The sequence below is a fragment of the Astyanax mexicanus genome, chromosome 16, assembly GCF_023375975.1.
Source record: "Astyanax mexicanus isolate ESR-SI-001 chromosome 16, AstMex3_surface, whole genome shotgun sequence".
Classification (NCBI taxonomy): domain Eukaryota; kingdom Metazoa; phylum Chordata; class Actinopteri; order Characiformes; family Acestrorhamphidae; genus Astyanax; species Astyanax mexicanus.
This window is the reverse complement of record NC_064423.1, coordinates 12,722,645-12,748,343: the sequence shown is the minus strand read 5'-3', so window position 1 is coordinate 12,748,343 and position 25,699 is coordinate 12,722,645. Positions and strand designations below refer to the sequence as shown.

The following is a 25,699-nucleotide window of genomic DNA, read 5'->3' as shown; positions in this document are numbered from 1 at the left end:
TCACTTTCATATTGCACACCTTTATTGATTCCATTTCATACATTGCTGTTTAACACACAGAGAATGAGATTTCAGCTCCTCATTTGGGTATTTAACACGTGCCAGAGTAATACGAGTAATATCCTGATTATTAAGCAAAGAGCACCATTTCCTGTATGACTTGAGATCCCTCACAGGAAAGACAAGTTTTAATGGATATAATGTTCATCATGGGAGGACGTACAGTTCATTTAGTCACAGAGAGACATTAAAAGCACATTTAAAACAGAAGCGGAACAGAAATGACTCACACGTTCATTAGCACTCACTGTACAGTATCGTCTACTCTATTAATAGCCGCACACTACTCTTTCATTGTAAACAGTTCACACATTAAGGCACATTCTCGTCGGTCGGGGCTCTGCAGTCTGAACGCACCTGGCCTTTGTAGAACAACGATATGCAGCTTGAAGCATGCATATGTTTTTATATAGATTGTCATTAGGTTCAAGTACCAAGATTTGCTCAAATTCGTCTTATGTCATTCCTCTAATAGTACTTGCACTGCAGTTCAGTTCATTTGATTGTCCAATAGGTTTGAGCAGGTTGTGGTGGCCAATCCAGTCATCTTCATTCAGGTCAAATTGATGGAAGGTGTGGAACGGATGGAACTGATGGAAGACGTTGGGTCAGGAACAATGGAACTGCACAGCGAAGCAGGGTATCATCAACTTGGTTCTGAAAAAGAATGACATTAAAAAAAGACATGATTAGTACAATTAGAACTACTTAGTTTGGCACAAGATACAAACAAAATATACACAACATGATTCATTCTTTGTTTTTAGAGTGATAGATTTTTTTTTACATTGGTATTACAAGGAATCGGGGAACACTAGGGCTACAATTACCCAAAACCCAAAAAACAAACAAACAAACAAAAAACACAACAACCTGTGAAACTACCACCACAATGTGTTTATTTGGTTGTTTTAAACTGCTAAATCTGTACAAGCAAGTTTTCTCTGAGGAGATTCTATTTTGAGATTCTATTCGCGTTTGCATGCGAATTAAACTTTTCTTTAAAGCATATTTTAAACAAAACACTCAAGGCTCATATCTCACAGCTAGTGTACAGTGTATTCATAACCATTTTATGCAATAACAATCTGTGAGAAAGATTAAGAGGCATTAAATGCTTTGGACATCTGGTTCCAGTCAGTAGAAGCATGTTGTAGTTGTAGTAGTTCTACAATTATAGACTTTGGGTGGACCAACTAGGTACTACTGTCTAATAAAGTGGACAGCAAGTGGACACAATGTTTAAAAAATAATTAACTTAACTAATTGCCCTAAAAGCTTCTACACAAAAGGTTTTCTAGGTGTCTCTCAAAAGCTTTGAGATATAAAGGATTTTATATAGTGTATAAATCTTTTTATATAGCTGTCTTGGTTTTCCACTAAAGCGAAGCAGCCTTTAAACATAGAGGTACAAAACAAGAAATGTTAAACACCATGTTTAACAGATGATTGTACTGTATGTTTTAAATCTTGGACAATAAATGCTCAAAAATGTTCTTAAAGATATTAGAAGACCCCACCAACATGTTAAACAGGTGATGTGTGATGTGGTAAGACCTGGATCTTGAGCAGCCTACAGCAGATTTGACCAAGATGTTAGATTAATAATGCCTTTAGTGTATCCAAGACTAGAGTGAAATAAAGGATAGTAGGTAGATATAATCTGCCTTGGGAAAATTAGGACAGTGCAAACAGTGCAAATTCTTTTTTTCATGTTTTAACATAACATGATTGATTTTATTTGCTTTAATTGCATCGCAATGAAAATACTGAAATGATATATTGTATATTGCAGCCTTATAAAGAACATGTACACCCAACTTCACACTCAAAACAGATTCTTTATAGCACTGCACAGCACAAAAAACACATATATAACTCTTAAATAACCTTTTTTTAAAGAACATAGGAATAATTCATACTAAGTACATCTATGCCCATTTGTTGCATTTGTTTAGTACACATTTAATTTCCTTCGGCGGAGTCGTAAAATCTGCCGCTGTGCCTCATCATGATTCAAATTTGTGCACAAGTACTGTGTAGTGGTGCCATTACGAATTTTACCAAATTGTATGTAGAGGGGCTTCTGGACAATTTAATCCCTCCAGGAGACTTGGCAAGACCCCTTTCTCTGTTAATTTTCACCCTCTCCCTCATTCAAGCACCCTCTCTCTCTTTCTCTGCCTCCACAATGTGGGGTTTCTTTCTTTACTTTTTTTTTTCATGCTCCCTCATATCGTTTTTTTTCTTCCCTCCTCAGCTCCCACCCCCAAGCCCCTCAGACAGCATGCAGCTTATGCAAATCATTGGCCTTTTATTCTCAATACTCGTCCTCAGACTTAAATGAGACCTCAAGAAAACACACACACACACACACACACACAGGCATACACACACAAAACACTTGCTTTTTCTTCCTTAGGAAATTTTTTTTTCGATGTTCTGTACACACACACACATACACACACCTAGCTTGCCTGAACTGCCAACCGTTCATCTGTTACACTATCAACAAATCATCAACCCTCAATAAAACAACCACACACACACACACTGTCCACAGTGCCCTATGGACAGAAAATACACCTATTTTTTTTGTAAACCACATTGTGTACATTAATAAAAAAGCCTACAAAAACTCACAGCAAAAAAAGTCAAGCTGCAAAGTATTTTTGGATCCCCAATCGTTCTACCAAGGAAAGGTCTTATTTATTACCCAACTGATTTCATAAAATAAGGGTTAGGGTGTGATTAACTGTGTTAACTGCTCTAAATGGTAGTTCTTTGAGGGATGGAAGCACCATAGAAGGTGCTGTTCTTCACAAAAAAAATTGGTTTCTTTCAAAAAAGAATTAATTGAAGCATCTTTATTTTTACATGAATGTACATGAATTTAACGTACTGTTTAGGAACATTTATTTCATTGTTAAAAGGAAGAATGTCAACAATAGCTGATCAGACAGTGGTGGGTAGGTAGGTGGGTGAGTGGGTGGGTTGGTGGTGGGGGGGCTAAGTGGATGGAGGTAGACTAGACACTTAAAAGAGGTGGGCTGAGGGGTGCGGGTTGGGGTGTGGTGGTGGTGGGGGTGTTTACCAAAGTCACTGAGAGAGAGAAAGGGAGGGCCTGATGAATATAAAGTGCTCGTTGCAAGCTGACATTCCCAGGCTCTTAAACGCACACACACACACACACAGTTTGCTTGTGCCCAGCTGCTATGGGTAGAGTCTATGCGAGTGTGTGTGTGTGTGTTTGTGTAGACGTGGAGGGGGGTTACACTGGCCTGACTTTCCTCAGACACTTTGACAGGCCGGCCTTTTCACCAGTGCATTGCTGGGCCGGCCAGCCCACTCTCCCTTAGCAACTGCACAGAGTTGGGGAGAGGGTGGAGGGATGGGTGGGGGGACTGTGGAGTTCATGGGGGGTGGAGGGGGGTAGGTTCACAGAGCTGGATGAAGAAGTACCCAGTCTGGCCTGTCTCGACTAGACGTCCCCACAATGCGGAGAACTTGAACTTGACTCTGGCGCTGACACCATATTGAAACAGTCGTATTTATTTGCATGTTATTATGAGGTTTTGTAGGCCTAATGGGAACCAGTTTCTTCTGTGGGTTACTTTCTTCCGAACTGGTTTCTGATAGGGATGGTTGCAAAAAAACAAACAAAAAAAACAAAAAACACAATTACAAAAAAAAAACACGATTACCAATCAATGAAATAGTTTGAAACACTGGTAAAAAAAATGCTGTTTCTTGTTAAACCCATTGCTACATTTTGCTGATGTTTAATTTAGTTACTGCTTTTAAGATCCCTGGAAGAGTTGAAAAAAAAATCTATTTTTGTAGCTTTATCTGTATCTAAGGGCGAATAATGTTGTAGTTAAAACTGAAAAACCAGAGACAAGATATATTATGATGTTGATTAAAAAACTAAATCTATAAAATAAAGAATTATATTTACCTGTTAATATTATAACAGCAATTTCCAAATCCGCCCCACCTCACTAAAAGACCAAAACAAGACAGATTTCAAATGAGGTCAAGACCAATATGAGAACAAGACTCGTTTATGGTCTCAAGACTGGTCTAGAGTCTGGTGAAGACCAAACTTTTACACTACAGCCCATAACTCTAGTTAAACTGCTTAAATGTCCACGTTATATGTCTACTTCAATTTATATGAAAGTAAAAGGCCCTAAAACTAAATGTAGGCAAGGCAAAATGACCAGTGTCATCAATGACAACAGAAAACCTGATTTACCAGAAGTTTTAGATGAACACACATGAAAACAAATGCATGACCCAGTTAGCTCCTTCTGGCTATAGATGCTTGCATACACGATGCCAATAGGTTGATGTTAATGTTTATCTGCATTAGAATGTCCTATTCTATTGGCAATGCCTCTCTACATGGATTAAATAAGTTGTGTAAACACGCTGTGTCAGCAATGTGTGCAACTTATAGTAGATGAACGCTGCATTCATTAAAAGGTGTGTCCACCACAAACATTTAGACTAGAGTGCATCAAATCGATTACAAAGGTATTGCACCTCAAAACTCAAGGTTGACTGCAGGGTTTGTTTCACAATAGACAGTAACCAAAAAAAAATTGAACGACCATAAAAAAAAAAGTAAAAAAAAAAAGAGCCTAGCCCTACATCAGTACCCTTCTTGCGGCCTCTTTGCTGAGTGAGGTCCTTTTAGCTGCCTGTTATCCCCTCTGCCAGAGTCATGCTCAGGAATGCCCATCCCAGGCTTTTCACGGCCAATCGGCCAGAGAGGGTGCAGATAATGGGAGGGGGGTGTTTCAAAGCTCCCCTGTAGCCGATACAAAGCTGAGAACAACCCTTCTTGGGATAATCACATTTATCCCGAGATTAAGACAGGAATCGGCAGCTGAGGTTGTCGCATGGGAGGGAGGGAAAAAGAACATTTTTCCATTAAAAACACACAGTGATGTGAACAGATTTTTTATGCTGCAATTACTGTTGTGTGGAATATGTGCGCCTTGATGCCAATTTTATCCCACAGTTTGGGCCTATGCAATGTAATTTTGACTCTTGAATAAACTTGTTGTTTTGCGATGCCATGTCCACAGTCACATGGACAGTTCTAACCAGACAGACATCGCCAGTCACAATCATTACTACCCACTGCACTGAGCTGTCCACTAGGGGTGGTAATGCCTTCTGTGATGACATCCTGGTAGACACACAGGACACTGTGGACTCTGGACTTGAGCCTTGCTCAACAGCAAATTCAGTGATAATTCACACTACCTTGCCATGAGCACATTGGACAGTTTTCAGCCCCACTCAGAAGGTAACACCTCACAACCTCACAAGAGGTGTGCTACCTTTGCTATCCAGTTAATAATGGTATGTCAGTGTATAATAAAGGACATACACAGAAATCAGTTACTAATACATAAATAATGAAAATGTTTAAAGCAAATTTTGAGAAATATCTAAAAAAAATCTCAAAAATAACAAATGTCCAAAAGCATATTCTACTTAAACCATCAATGGTGCAAAAAGGCAGAATCTGTAGATTGGCACAGTTGCTTGGTATTTCTAGTATTTAAACTACTGTAATCCACAAAGCAGATTAGCGTAGATTCCTAAAAAAAGTAAAGAGTTTACTGGAGAAAAAAGTCACACTATACAGCTCACTATAGGACATTTCAATGGTTCTTTAAAGAACAATCATGTTAATAAAATATACAAGTGTGAAAAAACAACTTGGCTAACACTTCAAGCAAAATATGACCTCTATTTTATGGACACAAAGGAAAAAGAGCTCTAGAAACTCAGAGATAGACCATAGACCAGTGTCATGTATTTTGTAGCAAATCCATATCAAGAACCACATGCTAAAACCTCCAATGTGCCCCTGTCTACTGCTGTCAGAAACTTTTGACACTGAACTGACCCTTAGTGGATGTGTTGCTTAACACCAATGCCAATGGAAAGGATGCATAGAAGTATGTGGATATGTAAGACAATATTTGAAATAGATCTATTCATATTCATATGTAACAGGGCCATAAATGTGTGCCTCATGTGTGCTCACAAAATTGCAGCACACGTTAGTTTATCATCATCAAAGAGCTTCTAATAAATAATCTGTTCAGGAACCCCTGGTGGGGTGCACTGTTAAAGGACCAAAAACCCAATGCTTCATGACGCGGGACATGAAGGATGACATAGGAACAGGAGGTGTGCAGACACTGTTAGTATGCCAGACAAATATTCCCAGCTAGTCGACTCCCATAGGCCTCTGCTATTAGCATGCCAGCTGCAGCATCTGCCACATGGGGCCACAGGCAGAGCCAGACAGTACAGCCCCTCCCCCCCCAACAATCCGTACACACACACACCACACACATCACCCACAAACACACCAAACTGGACCCAAAGCTTCATGCCATACACACAAATACATACACATACAGTATATACACACACAGGCCTGGACTGACTGTAGTTGGCCTGTTTGTCTCTCTTACTTGACCTTATCTCATTAAAACAGGCCACAAGGAGCGAGCACAGGTGCTGGTCAGCCTCATGTATGGTCTGTCCGTTTTGTGATTTTTTTTTTACGCCTGAAGTCTCTCAGTGTGTGGTTCTCTCTTTACTATACCCTTCCTTACTTTGGGGCCCTTTTTTTTCAACATAAATTACTAACCTACCCCCTCCCAGTTTTTGTCCTCGATTATTCATTGTTTTCCTATGAAATACTGTTTCAGCCCCTGGCATAAACTTTTGCTCCCCTTTCTCGCTTCTTTTCTGTATCGCCACCTCCATTTCACTGGGTAATATATTGTAATGGAGCTTTAATTAATTGCTCGCCCAACTGCTGTGCCCTAGCAGAAGGGGAAATAGAGAGAGAAAGAGGGAGAGATAGAGAAATAGAGAGACAAACTGTGCATCCAGGACTGTACTGTTAATCTTTTTTTTTTTTTTGCCCATTTGGGACCATGACCGATTAGAATTGGGAAATGTATTGGCATGTGTGCTGTCCAAAACTGGCCCTAAAACTGCAAATGCTGGTTATTAAGTGCAAGCTACTGTTTACATTGTGTTCTATGTGTTGTGGAACTATACTGTAAGGTACTGTATGTGAGAATACACTAAATATTCAACCAAAAATGTACAAAAAAATTGAGTTTAACCAAATAATTTATGGAGAATAATAACTCATTTATTTTGAGTTAAATTGCATTATGTTATTATTTTTTCAGCAGTGGCAGCAGGGTCACATGCACTCCTTCCCCAGCTATTAGCAGTGTTGCATACAGGAGCAGGGAGAGCCAAAAACAGCAGATTTAACATAATTTATTACAGTCTACTCACATTAATTAAATAACTAAATATTCAGTATCACCTGTCATGCCTGCTCTCAGTTTACCCAGTCTTCTAACTCTTCACAAAGCTGAAACGCTTTTCTTAAGCTGAAATGCATAAGCTGTGGGTATAGAGCTAGGATAAAAACATTAGCTGAGCTAACAGCTGGCTACCTAGATAACTAGCTTACCTAGCTAGCCAGGTTAGATAGCTTAGTGTTAGCATCTGTAAAGCTACAGTTAGTTCTGTTTAACAAACAGTAGATTGCCTTACTCTGCAAGGATTTTACTGTAGTAATAATTCCACTAGCACCACTGATATAACTGAGATTGCAATACTGAGGTAGGTTAGCTAGCTAGCAAGCAAACTAGCTAGTTAGCTTGCTAACAGTGTTAATAGAATAGGCAGATGACATAAATGAATGATTAGAATTTCTCTACTGGCTAAATTTAAGAGTAAAATTGCATTGTTAAGGTAACCTAGATCTAGGTTTGTTAGATAGCTTGCTAGCTAGATAAATCTGTAACTACAATAGCACAGCTAATATAATTTTATGGGTAAAATAACATTACTAAGATAAATTTATGGCTAAAATTGCTTAAAGTAGCTAGTTCACTAGTTAAGGTACTAAATGTATGACTAGAATATCACAGAATAAATCAACTATTAATAGAATAGCACTACTAAGGCAAAATGTATGACAAATTGCACTGCTTATGTAAATTATAGTTAAAAAGCACTACTAGGGTAAACGTATAACTAAAATCACACTTTTGCAGTAGCTAGCAGGCTTAAATTGGTAACTAAAATTGCTTATCTAAAATTATTTAATGGTTAGAATTGCCCTACTGAGCTAAATTTATAACCAAAATTGCATTTTACAGGTAGCTAGCTTGTCAGGTAAAACAAATTCATGATTAGCAAAACAATACTAAGATAAATTTTATAATAAGTTACGTTGCTTAAGCAAATTATGATTAAAAAAGCACTACTGAGGTAAACGTATGACTAAAATGGCACTGCTACATCAGCTAGCTGGCTCAATGTGTAAGTAAAACTACTGAGCGAGTGAAATCTATGACTAAATTTAAAGAAAATCTGTGAAAATTTCAGTGCATCCCTAAGTATATGAGATGCTATGGCACACACTGCAGTCTGACCCTACATATTTTTTCCTTGTACATTATCATTCAATGCAAATATACTGCACTATTACATCCACCTCTCACACATACACACGGTCATGCAGATGGTTGCGAAACCCCTCCTGCTTATACACGGTGCACAAATGCTTGCACCAGCATGGGCACCCTCCCACTCATTTACACGCACAGTTCTAAAAAAAAAGAACAAATAAAAGGGGCTCTCGTGGGCTTTGGTGCTAATTTAGGCATGTGGCTCTGTCTGGGCCTGAGCATCTTTCCCAGCCTGGTAGACACCCACCCCCCCCCCCACCTCCACCAGCACCCCCCCAGCTCTCGCGCCACATTCGCACCGACAATGGTGGGAAAAAGGGGGACCATGGCCACGTCAAGTGCGCCCCTCACAATGCTGCCATTGTAGAGCAGAGAGAGCGTTCAGAATAATAATGCAGCACTGTCCAACTGTTTACCAACACAGACCAACAGCTGCACAGCTCGCCCTTAGAAATGTGCCCACCATCCTTCTACAGTCCTACATGGTGGTAAATGGGTGGTTACTATACAAGCAGGTGTGTAGAGTGTGTGATTTTTTGTGATATGTACAATATATATCCAAATATATTGAATAATTGAATAATTGCTTACTCATTGTTCAATCTAAAATCAAGGGTTTTAAAAACGTTTATCCTGCTTCTGTTCAGGGAATGCTTTATACTGAGGATTTGATTGCAGTCAGAGAGAAGAGTATTAGTGAGGTTGCAGGATGTTGGAGGATCACCACCCTACCTCATCCCCAGCTCTTCAACTCAACCCAAAGGTATTAAATACAGAGAATACAATGCTCCACTGCATATTTCTGGGGCTTTACACCCCTCTATCCTATGCCTGCCATTAGGTTCATCATGTTTATCTGTTCAAAATGGGCTTATTTATATGCCATTGCATTATACAGGCAATTAAAAGTAGTGAAATGCATTCCTTAAAAAGAGTGTCCACAAACATTTGTGCATGCATACTAAATTCATGGCCAGGATTGTATAGGGTGGGGTTTTATTTAAGAATACCAGGCCTTGTCCTTCTTGAACCAGGCAGGCAAAAAAAGAACTTAGCTACTACATATAACACAATCCCATTATGGCCACAATTATATACAGAGAATTATATAATTTTATATATAAAAGATCTGTCTATTACAATCAGATTAAGATATGTCCTGATCCCAATCCTTCAAAACACACAATAATGCTGCATTCTGCAAAACATCTGGAAACCCCAACACAAGTTGTGGGGTGTAATCTTGTGCATGATATTAAACACTGGCCAGTGTGCTCATGGCAAGGCGATGTAAATTAAAGACATTACCTCCCACAGCAAACAGCTCAGCACAATGGGTGGTAAGGATAGTGATTGGCAGCGTCCCTGCTAGAATTGTCCGTGCAAAAAGACAAGCCATTCATATACACAATTAGTGCAGGAGGATTTTCACTCATATCCTGCAGGTCAGTGCAGCGTTTTTTATCTCCATGGGACATGGCAAAAGTCACGGGACACGATACTAGAACTTGTTGCTTGACATGTGGCATGTCAGTGTATATCTATCAACAACTAACTGCATGTGTTATTATGAATACTATAGATAAAGAAAGATTATCTAGTCATAAGCAGAGAAACATTAACAATTCACATATTAAAAATGTAGGGCATGGACCATTTTATGAACACTCCATTGAGCTCAGAATCAGCTTATTTCACTGTGCAGAGAAAGAAAGATAAGGAGTTGGACTCTCAAAGGTGCTTTAAAAGAGCCTACGAGCGGCTAGGGGTCAAAAACTAACAACCACATTAACAATCAATTCCTGTGCATATTAAAACATGCAACACACAATGCACAGCCTAATCTTAATCTCAGATGCCATTAGAATTCGTAAAAAACGGCTAGTGTGGGTTGTGTACTGCCGAAACAAAACAATCTGTGGTTACTGCGATCATTATGTGCTGGGAACGGACGTGTACTTATTTCTTAATAAAAAATAAATAAGTTAATACTTTAAAAAATTCATTAATTTATGACCAACCACTGGATGCGGATACATTCTGCGGCACTGAAAAACAACACCGCGGCCGTTGGTTGCGGTGATGCTTGTTTCAAATGTCCATTTGCATACTGAAAAACTGGAAAAATCTGGTATAGGTTTGGCATCGTGCCAAGTGGCATAATTAACACTTTTGGCCAGCTCCGCAGCAGCCACATTATGCACTGACAAACATGCACTCCCCCTGCTAGTGTGCTTACACACACACACACACTCACACACATACACTCTTCATTTCATTTTGTCCTCCAATACACACAAAATAACATAACATTCAGTCTCATCTCTGTCTTTTCCTCACATACTACTTCTTTCTTAGTCTGCACACAAACACACACACACACACATTCATTTTCTAAAACACAGAACAGCATTTCTAGAACAAATTCACATTCTGTGATGGTCAGTGATGCTACTGCATATAGAACACAGTGCATACACAACTGGGTTAACAGTACAGCATTGCTATATTACCCATTTTTACGCTGCTCTGTTATTTAATTTAGGACGCAAATGGTCTGTGTGTGTGTGTGTGTGTGTGTCTTTTTTTTAGCATAAAGCACTGAGAGATGCAAAGCATGGCTGAAACCCCTCCCCCCCTCTGATGCAGATGCACTGCCTAATTAGAAAACAGCTATTAAAGGCACAGCTCTCTCATTTCGGCATGCTGCTTTACTCTGCTTTTGTCTGCAGAGAAATCTAAAAAGAAATGTACAGTGCTGTGGTGTACAAATGCACTGATTCGCAGTTCAGATCCTTGTGGAGAAAAAGAGACATAAAAATGCAAAAACATATAATGTTCTATTCACTGTGTTGGTAAACATGTGCAAATAATTGAATATTACTGCAGCACAGAGCTGCTGCTTTGAGGCTGAGGTGCATTTAAAGCTGAATAATCCAGACCTTACCTTAATCCTCCTATACAGGAGTCTATAAAGGCCTGGGCCTGAATGACTACCTTCTATTATTTCAATACGTCAATTCAGTATAGAAAGACTGCTTTTAGAGCATGTATGCCAACAGGCGCAGATGCATTTGCGTAGATGTTCTAATTAGACATCCTGCGCATTTATAGACACATCGTGAGCTGTTTACAAACCTGTATACAATGAACCTCTATGATTATATGTGGAGCTTCCTAAGCAGCTTGTCTTATGTCTGATAATACTGATACATAAATTCTTATTTTGTCAACCTTGTATCTGCACATCTTTTTGTTCATTTCACAGCAAAAGTGGCTGTAAGAAACAAGCTAACGAAAAATCTAAAGTAAGTCTGTGTGAAAAGATTTTGAACATTGATGTTTTGGACATTGGCATTCCTTTTGGTCCATTCAATGTAGCAATTTGAAAGCAATATTAAAAATAAACAACAGCCAGTTTAATTTAAAAATGTCAAAATGTGAAAAACACAAAATTAGACTATGCATTCACTATGCATCACTAATAAACTAAAAATACAATGCAGCAAAACGGACCTTTCCCAGCTGTGCCCAGTCCGAATGGCCTCGGCTACACTAAAGCGCTCCTGCGCCTTTAATTGGGGGCTCGCTCCTCTCAGCTCGTTCCTATGCAATTATGTTAATATGGGGATCTGCTCCTTTTTCATTAACAGCGGCAGCGGTTGCATCATTGTTTCCTTTATTTTTAAGCCTCTGCATCGTGTAGCGAGCAGCACCGATCTCTCCTGCTCTTGCCTTTTCCTCCGGCCGTGCTTCCTTTGGAGTAACGACAGCACATTAGACAGATATGGTCCAGCCTGCAGTGAGTATGCAAATATGTTTTTTTTTCTCCCCCTCTTCAGGTAGACAGATATTAGAATGGATTTAAATATTCAAAAGGTGACGCTTGCTCACTTGTCCATTCATGACTGACTGCATCGATCTATCGAACTGCAGGAAATTTTAATCCATGCTCCATTGTTTTTTTGCTTAAAAGCCACAATCCAATCGATTTGTGGTCATGAAATAGATGTACGTATGTTCTCTGCGGCGGCTCCTGCCCAGCCCCTGCATTTGGAGCATTAAAACAGACAAATGGTAATGTTTGCATACCATCAGCAATCGATGTGAGGACAGCAGTGACCTTTTAATGTCACATAGCATGATATGCCGCTCCATCTCCATCTTAGTGAGACAAACCAAACAGAGGCCTGACCAAACCCTCTGTCTTATAGAATGGAGCTCAATGGAGCTTTAAGCAGCATGTGATTGCTGTTATGCAAAAACATTGTATCTCTATTTGTCTGGCTGTTATTCAAATTGTATGATTTTACCTTTTGACATAATGTGAATCTGGTAGATGTCTAAATTTTATGATGAAAGGACCAATAGAAATGCTCCAAAATGATGTGGAAAGAAAAAAATGTATTACATACTAAGGCTTTTTCACTCTACAATAAATGTATCTTCATGAAGACACACACAACTGATCATGTTAAATGAATTGTGACAGATTAACCAAAAATAGGTCATTTGGAAGGCCTGTTGATATCTCCAAAAATCAACTTTACAGAAAAAAAAGTTTTATTTCAAAGTAAGTGAATATAAACACTTGTTACTCAGCTGTTTGTTTTTGAGCATTTCTATAAGTTAATTCATCTTTAAATTTGCACAGCTTGACAGCTTTACATTAAAGCTTTACATTAAAAAAGATTGTATTCCAAGACATTTTGGAATAGCCCAATTAATTATGAAATTTGGACACTACATAAAAGCAATTGCCAGATTCACACTGTCAAAAACTAGAATAAAAAATTGTAGAAAAGTCTGTGCTTTTAAACTGCACTAAACACACTGGTGCGGCCTTGGGCTGATATTTCAGAGGAGGCTCTGATAGCGGCCTTGAAACCCCTTCTTAAGATTAAGGGTGGAGTATGTGACTGAATGTTGCTCAGTGTGAGCACCTTCATGTTTTACATTGAAGTCTATTGGCAAGGAGGAATAACCAACCCCACTCAATAACGAAGCCGAGAGCACTTCAGCATGGGTCGGCTCTGGTTCATTGGTCAAGAGGGTGTTGATATAGGTCACCATAGACGCTTACTGTTAAAAGTGAGGCAGTTATCTCACTCTTCATTTTTGGAGAGTAGATAGCACTCTTTCATTTTCATCTAAACTGTTGGGCACAGGACGAGCTGTTTCAGGGAAGTGATGCTTAACTGAGCTGACACTGTTCATAGGATATCGTTTTTAGTCTCTTATCTGACTTCATTCAAACCTTTTCCGTTTTTTTTAACAACTGAGAGAAGTAGGGGTGTAACGATTCACAAAGTTTATAATTTGGTCTCATTCGTTATGGTAATGTCGCAATTTAAAGAAATAAAACAACCTAAAAATGCCTGAAAATCATATTTTAGCATGTTAGTTTTTTTTTATTTAGACTGTATTAAAGCGTAGAATATTTCATAATAAAATGTGGCTAAATTATTTATAACCCCCCTTTTTGGCCTTGCTTTCAGTATTAGGGTAAAAAAATTAAAGCAAATTATAAAAAAAATGGTGTAATGTTTTTTACAGAGGCTTAGAATGCTAAATAATACACTACAATTTATGCAAATCTATCATATATATATATATATATATATATATATATATATATATATATATATATATATATATATATATATATATCAGTTTTACACTCCTATAAACGAAGATGATTATGAATATCCTTAATTACGGAAACGTGTGACAAAAGATAAAGATAACGCCACAAATCTGTTTCATTAAAACCAAAGGGAGCTTTCATAATTCATTTCAAATTAGACAGTCATTTTGTGTGTGTGTGTGTGTGTCAGTGTGGTGTGTCCGCAGATGTGTGTACATGCTTAAGTATATGTAGGTTTATATAAATATAAATTAATATATCGTCATCGTGTAAACACAACCTGGTGTCTCATTTTTTTATTTATTTTTTTACTGTTTGACATAATGTGAATCTGGTAGTTTTATGATGAATGGACCAATAGAAATGCTCCAAAATAATTTGTAATAAAATACATTGAAAGTAAAGAAGGTTTTTTTTCCCTCCTGTGAAGTTGCTATTTTGGAGATACTTATAATTTGCAGATTCATTTTAAAAGAATCTGACTACGTCAATCTATTAAAGAAAATGATCTGTAGGGCCTTTTAATCGCACCTGATTGCAAACTCACAAGCTTGTCTGAAACAAACAATGAAAAACAATGAATAATGAGCTGGAGCTCTGCAGAATGTTCCGTGCATGGCGATATGGAATATGCATAGAGCTCTCGTCCACCTATTCATTTGTTTTTTCATTTTTTCATTTTTTTTCTTTTTTTTTGCATTCGGAACGACCTGCCGGGGTAATTGGCGAGATCAGCATGGCTGATGGAGAGATGAAAGCAAGCTGAAAGCTTTCGCTGCGAACTAGGAATAATGGCCAATGCTGGGTCTAATAGAGGCAATGATGCAAACCTACCTCATGCCAACACAGCCATTTTAGGAAGCAGGCAGCCAGCTTCTCCATCAAGATGGCTTCCTCGCACACAACCCTTTCGTTCTGGGCTCCAATCTTCAGCATCTGGGGGGTGGAGGGGGTGGGCTTGGGGGTTTGTGGAGGGTGGAGGGGGTGGTCCGTGGCAACTGGCAGCAGCCTCTTTGTCCCCACTGGCACACAAGCTGCAGCCTCTTGCTTGTCGTCGTCTTCTTCTTCTTTTTTCTCCCCCTTCCCGCGGCCCCCTCTCTGGGGGCACACATGGCACTAAACGCTTCCGTTGATGGTGGGAGTCGGATGGGGTGGGGGGTGCGGGCTGGTCTAGTGAAAGGAGGATGAGAGTTGACCATTATTTTCTATTCTTTCATTTGGGTGGTTGTGCCATTTTTTTTTTCTGTCGTGCTCCATCAAGACAGTGTGAATGGCCTGGCAGTCACTATGGGGGGAAACAAGAAAGTAAGGCACAATAATAAAAAAGCCCCCTTTTATCACCGCCAAAAGCGGATGTCATGGCAACTACCATATAATCTGTCTTTAGAGAGGGAAAAAAAATCAAGGAAAATAACTGTAATTCCTTTGTATTCTATGCAAAGCAACTTCACCATAAAAGGGAACTTGACGATTGCTCAGATTTACATTTTACAGTTTTTTATTTTTTTACAGCTTTTTGGGCTGTTTAAATCTCTCATATCTCACAAGTGGAATGTATGGTATCAACGCTTTAAACGCAATAACAACGTGCATGTATTTATCTGCAACACCCCCCTCATCCACTTATCGACTTTTTGAATCCCCATATAGCCAGTTGTGTGGTTGACGTTACGTTGGCAGCCGCAGCACAGGTGTACTAAATCAGCTTCACGATCAATTGCTGTCCACCCTTAATTTCATCGCACGACCCTTATTCAATTTAACTGGGTAACCAGTTTAGCTGGAAAAGATCATTGTTAATGAATGATGACAAAATTTCTTAGCGCACATTAATTTTACATAACAGTAATATGTAATGTGATAGTGACTCATACGTTTTTATCATTACCGAGACGGAGACTGACATATAATTTCCTCTCTCTGATCATTTATCGCATTGGAGCCCCCGGCCTAATGTCCTGGAGTCATTCTAACTGCGGATTCTGAAGCGTGCCAAAAGACATTCGGCTTCGGTCTCAGTCTCTTTGATCTTATCTACCATTCATAGGCAATATGTTTTCGTGGCTTTTTAAACATGGCATCATTGAGTTTTGCGCATTAGCTCCAGTTCCACATCGCCGATGAATGTGTGGAGCGCTCGATTTGACAGATGATAATAACTAACCTCGTGCCTTTCATACCAAACACAAAATACCACATTACGTAACATTTTGTGCAATAATCACTGGCACGGAACTCGAACAGATGGTCTTTTCCACTGTGACCTCTGTGTTTCAGTAAGCCAGTTGAATCTCTGAACGCCAAGACGAGATGAAAAATACGATTTGTATCTTTTTTTTTATTTTGGAAAAGCATGGGAATGTGGCTGGGCTGTTTGTGTTGACACTAATTGTCAGAGGATCTGTGAATGTTGTGGTCAGGTGAAGGGTGGGTGGATGGATGAGAGAGTGGCAACAGACTGTCTCTCTATATCTGTCTCTCTATATCTTACACACACACAATCACATGCACAGGTTTGTTTTTATTCCACCTCCTGATGTGGGATTACATATGTGTCCCATAGATAAAATATATGTGTATATACACAGTACCAATAATATGATCCCTATATGTTTATAATAATATACATCTCTGAAAAAAAATTAAGAGACCGCTTCTAGTTTCTGAATCAGTTTCTCTGATTTTGCTATTTATAGGTATATGTTTGAGTAAAATAAACATATATGAAATAATGCCATTTAAAGCATTTATTTGCAGTAAATGAGAAATGGAAATAACAAAAAAGATGCAGAGCTTTCAGACCTTAATTAGAGTTAGAAATTAATATTTGGTGGAATAACCCTGGTTTTTAATCACAGTTTTTATGCATCTTGGCATGTTCTCCTCCACCAGTCTTACACACTGCTTTTGGATAACTTTATGCCACTCCTGGCAATTCGAAGCAATTCAGTTTGGTTTGATGGCTTGTGATCATCTGTCTTCCTCTTGATTATATTCCAGAGGTTTAAAATTCGGTAAAATCAAAGAAACTCATAATTTTTAAGTGGTCTATTATTATTTTTCCATATATATATATATATATATATATATATATATATATATATATATATATATATATATATATATATATATATATATCAAAGAAAACACATTTACATATACGATTCATACAGATAGATTAAAACATATAGCCAAAGCACGCCTCATGGGAGTATCATCATATCAACATCTGGTTTGGTAAACCATGCAATTAAACACATCTACCAACCAAGCTTTGTTCTTTAAACTAGCTTAGTGGTACATTATCTTAACTACTTTCTTAAAAATGAGAATTTCCTGTTACTTTTTGACTGTATTTGCCCAGTACTGTACATTTGTTCCCCATGTGTGATACATATGCCCTATATGTTTTATAACGCTTATATCCACCGTAGGTTTTGTATGGACAATAAGCATAACCAAACACACACACACAGAGAGATGAAATGAAACAGAATGATAAGCCCCCAGTAAACACTGTATGATGAAGATGCTTAGACAGATGTTCTCTTCATTTAAAAATATCATTTTGACGAAAAAAAAGATTAAGAAAAACAGTTAAAGCTTGTATTTGGGCCTGTCTAAGCTGCAGATAACTACACAGCCTTCATCTGGGTTATATTATATTGCACTAGGGCTGCACAATATAATGTTTCAACATCATTTTTGCAATAGTGACCTAATTTAATAGAGGCAGATTATATCTACCCAAGATCATAAATTATTATGAAAATATTGTGAAATATTATAAAAATGTCAAAACATCTTATTTTATGCCAATATTGTATACAGAGAGTACATTATTCATATCATAACAGGTTGGATCAATTCAGTAGCAATACATATCACCACAGTAGAAGGTATGGTAATATTTTAGTATTTTTTTAACATATTTCCAATATTTCCGTATACATTATTTACGAAATCTTTTTTCAATTTTGTAAGCTATTTGGACCCATGTTAGCGGTTTTATAACAAACAGCTATCACTCTATAAGTAAGCTGCAATGTGGTACATTCGCACTGTACTTACCAGATGGTTTTGTTCCAGTGAATGGTCCTCCGGTCTCTCACAGAGACGCTGCATCAGGGAGGAGCTGTGATCTGGACGAAAAATAAAAATATAACATATATCGTTTACATAACATTCAGAACAATTATCTTTATTTGAGAATGTATAATAATATAGGTCACATCACTTTTACTCATTTCACCATAAAATAACAAGCAATGACAATTCGCTTGTATAATACGCTATATGTTCAATGTATATGTCATCATCATCATCATCGGCGGTCACTCGTAATCGAGTATGACTATCCTCCTTCTTAATCCTTGTGGGTCTTCAGATGGGCGTAGAGGCCGATTCTGGACCCAATTATTCTTGTACAATATGGACAAGGGAAAGTAGCAGTAGTAGGTTTGGGTCTGGCCTGCTTGGATGTTGCTCTCTCTTTTCTAAGTCTGTGTTTGACTTGTGCAGCCTGGCAGAGGTCATCGTTATACAGTGCAGCACCCTTTTGTACAAGATTTCTCCAGCTCACCCTGTCTTTTGCAGTGTCTTCCCAAGATTTGAGTTCTATGTGGCAATTTTTTAGATTGGTTTTGATGTTGTCCTTAAATCTCTTTTTCTGGCCTCCAGGGTACGTTTATGGACACCCTAATAAACGCATTCAGCAACTTTAAGTTGCACCCACTGCTGACACAGATGTGCAAATGCACACACCACTACAGAACTACAGAACACTACAACTGTGCTCTTTGGAATGATGGTGCTCCATCTGATATTTTTTGGAAATGCAGAGATCTGGAGAGCTGGAATATGAGGCGGGGTGGTATTATCACTGTTGAATGCAATCAAATCCTCACTGTGTTGCTCTTGAACCTAGAAGAAAATCTTCTAGATGGAGCAGTAGAGACAGTTACTCTACATAGAGTTGATTTCAGAAGAAACAATGAATGAGCAGGTGTCCCAATACTGAAGAGGTGTTTCAGTCTTTCAGTTATTAATTCTTTAGCTTTAGTCAAAGGACCAACCAAGTATCACCTTACATCTAATGTCTAATGCTGGTTCTTTGTTGCTATTGTGTGGTTAACTGTGATTAACCACTAACAACTAACCACACAGGCCTCAAGCCAGCAGCTTTGAGACATTTCAGCATCAGTCCCTCCATGGTGCCTATGCTATGCTTCTCCAATATAACCACTGTGACTGTCCTACAAAAACCTTGTATCTCCATTTTTAGTTTATTGATTAATTTGTAAATTAATCCAATTAACTCCTCCTAGCACTAGCAATGCTCCTGTCACTAGAAATGGAAGTAAAAGCGCATGCCTCCTCCGATACATGAGATGTCAGCCACCAACAGTTTTTAAACTTTTTGACATGCACAAGCACCTGATCCATCAGCCAACACACACCTGTGCCAGCCAGCATCACAATGGGAGAAAGTACAATTCGGTTTTCTCTGGATCTGGCTGCTGATGCCGATACAGCTTCAGGCCAGAGTGTCAAAATCTGCTTTGTCTGCTGAGCCCCCCAGTTCTGTTTTATTTTATTTTTTTATTTTAGACATATTTTTAATCTGCGAGTAGGTATTTAAATTGTTGATTATATGAAAAAAATATATAGATCACAGTATACATTTCTTTATTTTGTCAAAAGTCTAGAATAGTATGATTCTGATATCAATACAATATATATATATATATATATATATATATATATACGTATATATATATATATATATATATATATATATATATATATATATATATATATACGTATATATATATATATATATATATATATATATATATATATATATATATAAATACATATATATATATATATATATATATATATATATATATATATATATATACACACACACACTTTTTTTTAATTAATGTAATGTACATTGGAATAGACATCAATTAGTGACAAATTCTGTAAATAATGTATACTTACGCATAATTTGAACATTTTAGATCATGATATATAATGAATATATAAAATTATTGTTCAACCATATTTGGAACAAAATCTTTTTACACTGACTTTTATTAGAATTGAAAGTTTTTTTATAAGGAAATACTGTACAGGGTTTTTGCATGACAGCAACAATATAGTGCAGTAAGCACTATACAAGGTTACATTCATTCCATTTTAAATCCAGCACTAAAAGCTCATTTGTAAAGTTATGTAAACTTGACAATGGCCTGCTCAAGTGACCCGTTACTAAAGCAGTTAAAAAGGCTTTACAGGCACGTATTCAGGCTAATACGCACAAAGCCACTGAAAAAACACCATTCTAGTGCTTTAGCTACAGTAAGACTTGGAGAACGAGTGAAGATTATCTTTGGACCATGTCTCGCACAGACATCTGAAATTCATAAAATTAATAAAAAAATTACAATCCCTAGATTCCAATCATGTGAGCCGGTCATGTAAAATTAGTTAGTTAGCTAGTTAGTTAAAATTAATTAATTAGCGCAGGGTGAGGCTTGCTTTCCCTTATATAATATGATATGGTTATATCCTCTTGGTATGTGCGTCCGTCTAGATGTGTGGGGGTGGGTGTATAGGAGTGGGCAGGTGTGTGCGCAAAAGCCAATCTAAAAGGCCACTCATCGTGTCCTGAGGTCTTTTACTGGAGAGAAACTCCACCGGCCTCCAGGCCTCCAAGAACAAAGCCTCAGCGTGGGAAAAGCTCGTTCAGGCCATTCTCAGGGCAATCAAACCAATTAGAACCATGCATATGTCATGGAGAACGTCTGCGCGCCCATCTTCATATCTGTGTGCCAACCAGAATGCTGATGCTGGACGATAATTTATGCATCATGTGAGTGTGTGTGTATGCCTGCTGTATAAAATGAGTCTGATTTTGAGTATTCTAGGTAGAACACAAGCACATGCCCTAGAAGTCTACACAGTAAATACATTAGTGTTCTTTATGATCTCTGTACACAACAGACAAACAATCAACTTAGTAGCTAAAAAGAAGGATTATAGTAGATATTATACTGTAGACACCAGTCAAGAATGGTAAAAAAAAAACCTCTAGGTATAGAATTCTATACACCAGCTAAGATTTACTGAACTCTAAACACCCGTTCAAAATGCAGAACTCCATATACAAAAAAAATCATAATAGTGCAAAAGAATTATAGAACCCTTTACACTAAATGAAATTAGCAGAACTATTTACTTTATACACAAGCTAAGAATTATGGAAGTCTATATATTTTTTTTGTACGATGAAACTAAATACACTAAAACATAAACTTTGTGGCACAATAGATCTTTGTACACCAGAGGTGTGCAAGTACACATATACGGTTTAAATCAAAAATCTCAAACGGTCTTTTCTTTAATATATACGCAGAATAGTGGCATATTACAACTTATTACAACATTGAACATCCTCTCATTCTATGTTTATGTTACTTAAATATTTCTGTAGGCAAAAGCCTGCAGTGGCCTTTCAGGCTTCAAAGCACCTCTACCCATCTCTGTCCCTGCGAACCCACCTGTACAATCCTATTTTGTTTTATTTAAAATTAATATATGTTACTCTATTAGGCCTTTATATATATATATATATATATATATATATATATATATATATATATATATATATATATATATATATAGAAACGAAATATATATAGCTCTGGAAAAAAAATTAAGATACAATTTCTCCCAAATTATTGGAATAACCCTGTTTTCCTCCACCAGTCTTACACACTGCTTTTGGATAACTTTCTGCCACTCCTGGTGAAAAATTCAAGCAGTTCAGCTTGGTTTAATGACATGTGGTCATCCACCTTCCTCTTGATTATATCCCAGAGGTTATCAATTTGGTAAAATTTAAAGAAACTCATCATTTTTAAGTGGTCTCATATTTTTCCAGATCTGTATACATACACACACAACTGGTGAACTATGTGTATCAACTTCACTTCACGAGTTCCAGGCTTCTATTTAGTACTGGCACTTAACATTCTACAGTTTAGCTAGAGCACAAGCTTAAGCTGCTGGAGTGCAGCTAGACACCGAGCACTACATCCTTATATTAGCGTATTAAGGGTCCCTATAGGCTTGATCGCTGCTAATCCACACAGCTGGCCCACAGAAAGTGGCTGGATTTCGGAAGCCTGCCCGAACTGCAGCCGCTGTACAGACCCTGAGATAAGCGGGAATGTCCGGGATGTGTGAAAGACAAAGCACGCTGATCGATTCTGGACCTGTTTTAAATCATACATCACACATCACAAAATAATCTCAGTTGTTTTAGACGTGTTTGTAGCCTGTGTGAAATGCCCCTTTGTTTTTAATGCTATTAAGAGTAGGATGGAGTGAGTGTGTCCAGAGATCAGACCTCTCCCTGACCAGCGTGTGTGTGTGTTTAAAAAAAGTTATCAGTAATTTGGAATTAAACTGCATAAAACGTAGCATAAAACACGTGAATTAGAAACGTGGTTTTCATTGTTTCGTGCGAAAAAAAAACTTGACCGCGTCAAAAACGTGTGATAGCCATGTAAATACGCCTTTGATTACATAATAAATAAATATTTATGCGTTTCTGGATTTGTTTTTGTTTTTTGGCTTTTTATTTACACTTAATATGTGTTTTATAGTGTTTATGCAGTCTTTATATATATAGTATTTTCATTTTATATATAATTTTAATTTAGTTTACATTTTTGGTCAGCTTATTAAACTACATTTTACGTTTAATGCAAAATCTCCATTCAAAATGCGGTGTAGATCAAGACTAGGCTTAATCCCTGTCTGGGAAACTGCCCTCATAGTGTTTATACCTGACATTGTGTATATAATCCCTTACATTTATTATTTAAAAAAAAAGTTATTTTATATCTGTGTGTGATATTTTATCTTTACGTAGTCTTTTCATATATTATATATATTTTAGTATTTTTGTATATATTTTTGTTTAAATAAATATAAAAAATGTATTTATTTGTGTATTAATTTATTTATTGTATGCACATCTAAATAATTATGCTCGCCTTCAGGCCCACACAGACCTCGAGATCTGCAGATTAGGCCTCAGTAACTAGGTTACTCCATACGATATCTCAAAACCAATCCCATTAATTGGGATTAATCCCAATTAATCTGCACAATTCATAACTCGAATTAAGAAAAAGCCTCGTGTGAAAAGTAAATCTTCGTTATTCTGAACCGCAGCTTACCTTACAGGGGCTCCACCGGGCACGTGCGCGTGTGCTGCTGTCCTGCAGCAGAGGAGGCCGTTCCTACTTTCGGTTATCTAGCTTTATGACGGCATAGAAACACTCATACAGCTAGATAACCAAAGATAGCATCAACCTCCTTTCACAGTGCAATCATAATGGAGCAGCTCACACAGGCACCTGATTAACACAGGAGAGGTTAGTGCATGGAGGAAACACGCGCTTAAGACTCTTAAATATGCGGGCACAATTACTGCACGTGAATGCATGTATTCACGCTATTGCCATTTATGAAAAATCGTTACGTGCATATCATATCATATCATAAAGTAGGCCTGTTAATAGTTATCCCAATTATTCTAATATTCTATTAAAGTGCACATGGGGAGCATACACCAAGTATAAATGCTTAAAACTCCACTTTAATTTTATTTTAGTATAATAAAAAGCGAATTTATATCAAAATGCATGCACTACAGCGCTGTACATTTTTCAGTTATAAACTAGAATGAATCCATTAAGTAGATAAAAAAGAATATAATAAATATCATAAATGAATATCCCCATTTATACTATGTGAGAAGGTCAGGATTCATGCCCTGTTGAACTCCCTCTCACTCCTATGATCACTTTCTGTGAACTGCTGATGCTTAATGACTCTATCCCAACAATTACATTCCTAATTAGTCTCTGGATCATAATCTTTACAATTAAACTGACAAGCTACGACCCCAAACTTTCTAGTTACTTAACTTTCTAATATTTTAAACAAAATGATTTAACTGTAATAAACAGTACTTTTTAAAGAACATACATTCATTGTTTTAAAACCAATAACGTAAACAAATAAAATTAAAAATTGAAAGTAATGAAAATGAATTAAAATAAAACGAAGACAACATAAAAATAATAAAAACAAAACGTGTACAAAACGCACCAAAACGAAAGGCTGTAGGCCGCCCTGCCGTGTGACGTCACGGCGTCTAACTAGTCTACCTGTTGTGCTGAACGTAAGTCAGGTGCTTCTTCTAATTAAACAGTTTACATTTTACATATTAGTCTGTAATTTATTACGGGACAAATAATGCCCATATCTGTTTATCTGTTCACATATGATGTACAATAGGTTTATTCTGACCAATAATACATTCACACGAAGAGAAAAAAAATCGGATCATTGTCTTGTTCATTTACTAAAAAAAACATTTACTCAAATAAAAAAGATACAATAATAACAACTCTGAATGTTGTAGTAGTGGACGCTGACTATGTTATCTTAAATGTTTGTAAAAAAAAAAACTGAAGTGGCCTGCAATTGCTTCAATACACCTATACACACAAATATTTGTCTTAGCGCAACTAAAACTGATGACATATATTATGTAGAGACGCCAATATGAATGAGCCATCCTTATAACACACTATCATTTCATTTAAGAATATCACATACTATTGGCTACTAATAGTTTTTTTTACAGGATTTAGTCACTGCACAATCATATATATTATTATACAGATATAAATGTTATTATATAGGGAAAAATGTATTATAGAATGGAAATTACACATGCAGTGTAAATACAGTGTAACCTAAATCGTCTCAGTGCTCAACAGTGTTGAATAAATCATGCAGTGATTAATTAACACCTATGCAAACTGTAATATATCACTGATAAGGTAAAGATGTAGCTTGAGTAAACTTTATAACATCATAAGTATATTCTTATAAGCTACAAGAACTACAACAATACAAAAGCAATAAAAGAAAGTCATACTTTTTATGTCCTCCGTGCTCTTCTGTGTTCTGGTCAGACGGAGAGGTGGGCAGGTGGTCGTATGTTAGGCACATGTCGAAGCTCCATGTGTTTGAGGCCATGGAGACTATGTTCAGCACTTCTTCATCATCATCATCATCATACACACCTCCACCACCTTCATCATCATCTTCATGGTTAAAAGCAGCACCGAGCATTTCCCTTTATCAGTCCGGAGCTTTTTCCAGACTCTTACAGATCCAGTCAGATCCAGAAAGAGCAGAAGCTGCCAGTTTATCTCCAGCACTGGGAAATCATGGAAAACAGCTCTAAGCTACACTTAACAGAAGGCCAGCCAGTCTTCGCTCTGTGCTGCCAGTCCGTCGTCTTTAGGGCTGGATCATCGGTCCTTCCATCCCTTCATCTCTTCATCCCTCC

The 25,699-nt window shown here is 37.4% G+C and overlaps 1 long non-coding RNA gene across 1 annotated transcript; it reads right to left on the bottom strand.

The window, feature by feature from the left end:
* On the bottom strand, nt 1–25,699 carry LOC107197699 (uncharacterized). Its single transcript, XR_001518719.3, has 5 exons — nt 25,283–25,699; nt 23,508–23,687; nt 18,319–18,389; nt 15,082–15,417; nt 1–717 (listed from the first exon to the last, which is right to left on the bottom strand). It is a non-coding gene; the product is annotated as an uncharacterized LOC107197699 (long non-coding RNA).